The 4,957-nt window shown below is 38.8% G+C and overlaps 1 protein-coding gene across 3 annotated transcripts in view; it reads right to left on the reverse strand.

Moving 5' to 3' along the window:
- The window catches only part of MTMR7 (myotubularin related protein 7), a gene marked incomplete at its 3' end in the record, with an annotated part of 72,903 nt that overhangs the window by 43,369 nt on the left and 24,577 nt on the right, over positions 1-4,957 (reverse strand). The gene's annotated exons all lie outside the window — the stretch shown is intronic.

Genomic DNA, 4,957 nt, shown 5'->3' on the forward strand with positions numbered 1-4,957 from the left:
TTAAATCCAGTCCCACATCATCTAGATATTTTCTACAGTTCCTGTTTTAATTTCATCCACCTCCAGTCTTGAATGCCAAACCACAGAACACTTTTCAGCATAGTATATTACAAAGCTCATTTGCATTAAATGTATCATTTTTGCTCAAAGTTCCACAGCACAGAGATGGAATAAATGGAACCCAAATAAAACTAAATTGTATTCTAAATAAAGACGATTTATTAACAAGAAAAAGCTACAATGCACAAGATCAGAGTCAAAAGTGTCCAGAATTAGTGTAGATGTTTTAAGATGTTTTAATGCATCATTTTGAGTATAAGCAGTCAAGTAGAAGGACATGTTTGAAGTCATTAAATGTCACTGACCCCAGAATAGGTTAAACATTACCTAACCATGATGTAAAGTGAGAAAACAGTTATGGAATCAGAAAGCTCCAACTGAGCTGTAAGGTGCACTAAGGTGTATACTTGGAGGAAGGAACAGAAACAACCTTTATGCAACACTTGAAAGGCAGAAAATCAGCTTGGCACTTAAGAGGTTGCAGTAATGTGCCTACTGTTGACCCAAAACACCAAGAAAAGGCAAGGGCCATGCCAGCCTCATCTCCTCTACCTTTCCTAAGTAGCAAACTAAAGTTTAGCCAAGTGCTAGGACCAGTACAGCAAAGTGTCTGTGGCAGTCCATGCCCTGGCTTGTAGGGGAAACAAGCAGCCCACATCCCCAGGTGGCTCCTGATACTGCTTCAGGACTGCTGCCACCTTTCTGCATCACTGAAGTTAAATCAAACCCAAAGGATTTGTAGTCTAAATATGGAGAACTTAACTATAATATCGCCTCTTATCTCAGCAGCAATGGTAGAAATGCCAGCTTAGCTTAAAAACCAGCGGTGATCCAGCAACCCAGAACATGTAGTTGGAGAGTAAAGATCAGGCATGCTGGGTTCTATTTTGTCATTGACTTAGATGAGCACCTGGACAAATACTTTGCCATTTACATGTGCCATATATAAAGTGGATGTTAATTATATAGGTATCCTGGTGGAAAACTGACACATACTATAAAACTTTTTGAATGAAAAGCAAGAACTATGGAAAGGAAAATAGACTGAAAACAAAAGGAAACAACTCATTTACACATGCTGGAAATTTGTTTTGGAAAGTAATACGTCTGGTAGAAAGATTCTGTCGTTATCATGAGAAATGGCAGTGTATCTTAAATTCTGCCCAAGAAATGGATCATTGAAAAGAAATGCCTTACCAGAACATCACAACAATGAAAGAACTCAAGCAACTCAAGTCATTCCAACTATTGCGTTAACAAGAGGTACGGAGCCAAATTAATTTCTGGGCTAACTCCACCGAAGACAGCTGTTACACCAGGGATAGATCTGATGTACTTTTTATTATAAGAAGGCCATTCAGTAGGTCTGCTGCCAATATACAAAGACAAATGATATGGAACAGTGGTAAATAAAGTAACCGGTTAACAACAGTGCATGAAGTGCCCCTGTGAAGTAAATATATCTTCAGAGCTCTTTAAGTGTCAGCCTGTCCATGGCCAGACATATCTCTACACCTGTTAACAAGATGTGCTTCTAGTCTCTGCGGAAGTATTGCTTATTCATCTTTATGACTGCTATGAGCACTTTGTCAGATTTCAGGTTTTGAGAGTTATTCTAAACTATCTTGCTGCCCAATCCATACTCACGGCACAGAGTGGGTTTACTGATTTTTAAAAGGTTATTGGAGTTATATATAATTCTGTTTAACTATGATTGATTGCTGGCAACTCTTAAATGTACTCAGATTACAGCCTTCATACATAGGATGGCATTTACTTTGTGAAAATACCATTACTGCATATGCATGCACATATAAGCACACATCATGCATGCACTCTGCATTCTATCTATACTATAATGATACAACAATAGCGTTCAGTACATAAAATAGTGTGTTAGGAACTCGTCTATCTAGAAGGTCCAGGGAAGGTCCAAATGGTCTAAGGAATACCATTTCAAGAACAATGAAGAATAGCAGTTTTGTCTAACAGACAACTCTCAAGAGATCTGGTTTCTATTTCTGCTGTTGGCTTGCTACTTTTACTTGGTAAGGAGAAACAGCAGTTTGTTTCTTCAGAACTAGTCGTAAAAGTACCAGGCCTTTTGGTGAAAGACTAGGCAAGGTGTCACTAGCAAAATTATGTAGTTATGTCAACAGCATGTGAAAGAACAGGATTATCAAGCAGATGGATACACACAGTCTGTTGGGAAAGAACCAGAATGGCTTTTGCAGCAGGAAATCCTGCTGAAGCCCCGTGATACTGTCATGAAGCATGTGGGTAAAGGTGACCCAGAGAACGTAACATATTTTTGATAAGCTTTTGATAATTGAAGGTTATTAGAGAAACTAAGTTTCATGTTAGTGTAGGAAAGGTCCATTTACAGACAAAGCTGGTTAAAGGACAGGAAGCAACCACTAGGGCTTAATGGTCTCTTGTCAGGATGGAAAAGAGTCAACAGTGAAGTCCTACAAAATCTAGTGCTAGGACTGGTGTTATTCAGCTTTCTCAGTGACCTGAAGAAAAGAATAAAGTAAAATTTTCAAATGTTTGGATGATCATAAGCTGTCTTAGATAGCCAAATGCTTTATCTGTTGCACAAAAACTCCAGAAGAGCCCTGCAAAACAGATTGTGTGGGCAAAAGTGACACAGAAGAGCTTCAACACAGACATAATGTACCTATAGGAAAAACAACCTAAACCATATCTGCACATCCACAGACTCAGAACTGGTAGTCACCACACAGGAAAGAGGTCTTGGGATCATTGTTGACATTTCTCTGAAAATATCAGAATCTGGTGGATTGTGATCAAGACTTACGGTGAAGGCATGGACAAGGTGAACATGGAACTGTTATTCACCAAACCTGTGAAGCTAGAAGCAGGGAGTACTGCATGAAACTATTAAGAACTTCTTAACAGATAGAAGAAAGTTTTTTTTTTTTTTGTATAACCATGATCTTCTGGAACCTGATTCCATGCAGGCTGTAGAGGCAGACGGTGTCAGCAGGTTTAGAAAGAACTTTGGCAAACTCATACAGAGAGGTTCATAAACAGACATGAACTGAACTAGGAAGGGCTGAACAACTGTGGATGCTGAGAGGTTGCAGAATGTGGCCAGGTTTATATGCTCTCCTTCCGTCACGTCAGACACAGAGTAGGGACCTGAATGAATTACTGGTCCAACTGGTATGGAATTGCTTTCTGTCTTTTTAGCAACTGTTATGTTTTATAACATTTATTTTAATACCTATGAACCATCACTCACTACAGTTCTATTTAAACTGAAATAAAAAACAACTGCCAAGTTCTGATGGATGTCATGTGGTACAGACATTTTTTATTCCCTTTTGAAGGAAAAGATTTCAGATATCATTAAGTTAATTAATTTTCTAAGTATGGGATTTATCTTGAATTTCCATTTGGCTGGGTTTGCAAATCAAGGAAAGTGCCAATTTTCTCTCAGAACAAAACTGGAGTCAGGAATGTGACACCAGAGACTACCACATGATACGGTGAGACTATCTCTATATTCACATAGCCTTCCCTCACCTGATTTAACATTACTGGCATTGGACATCATTAAACATTAAACTCCAAATTATAAAAAATAAATTCAGTAAAAACAAAACCCCCCAAAACTGTTCTGGTGGCTAATTTTAAGCCAAGTTTTGGGTTTTTTTAGCAAACCAATCAAAGATATCAATTCTGTTAGGAAACTGTAGATACACTGACTTGTCTGCGTATCTAGGAGTAACTGGAGAGATGAAGTATTTCAATAATGACTCATGTTGAATGTCCTGGATTTTCTACATTCATGTAAGAAATTTTAAAGGATTTTTGCATCATTTGTACCTTTAAATCTTCTTCTAAACTGCTTTATTATATTATTTGTAATGTAAGGGAATGTCTGGAACCAAGACTGCAGAATCACCTCACACTGAGTAAGATTTTCAGCGTCTTCAGTGATCAGAACAGTGTCTTCTCACAGCTGTCAGACACAGAAATGGGTTTTACATATGCATAGCAATATTTTAAGGGTTTGCTTATAGAAAAGCTAACAGATAAGCTTCCATTGCCTGCAACAGGGACTTGCATGAGCCTTCCACTCACAGCAATTACAACCATTTATATTCAGGATTTTTTCTACCCTTATAAATTTGTTTTCACTGTTTTCTGTGCTTTCAGCATTCTTCAGCTAATGGTCAGAAGCATCTGTTCAGGCAAGTTTCACTGACAGTTTCCTACCTGCAGTAGGATACATTCTTACTATTCTGAGATTCTTCCTTCCCACAGAGGCAGGTAACAGATTGTGAAACCAGGTGAGAGGAAAGGCAGTTGTTATAAATGCCCCGGGTTTGTAATATATTTGCAGCTTAACACCTAAAGGCCCAAGAAGTCAGAAGAGGCCCCGATCTCAAATTCATGTCAACATGCTAAATATTGAAAATAAACAAACAGGCACAAATCAAACATGAGTAAATTCTTATTCACGGTGTTTGGGTTAATAAATAAATGAATACATACGAAAAGATATACCACCTCAACTTCAAATTAACATATTGCTTTGGTTCATTGTGTATGAGTAAATTCTTTATGTGTCAAAACGGAGTCTTCTTTTTTAGAGCAAGATGGCAATTTTGTTAACAGATCCAGGCCTCATGCTTAGAAAGGATTATTACATTGGCCAAGCGTCGGCAGGCAAACCCTGAACAAATTCATCACCAGGTCTGAAACACCGGGGTAAACTAAAGGCAACCAAAAAGCGGGTAACACACCTCTCATGTTGGATACCTGCAACCCACGGGCGGCCCCCGCCTTCACAGGAGGGACTGAATAACGAGCAGATAAAATGCCCGACAAATCCCCAGCCCCCACGGCAACCCAGCGGCCTCAC

Source organism: Falco punctatus, assembly GCF_963210335.1.
Source record: "Falco punctatus genome assembly, chromosome: 1".
Lineage (NCBI taxonomy): Eukaryota > Metazoa > Chordata > Aves > Falconiformes > Falconidae > Falco > Falco punctatus.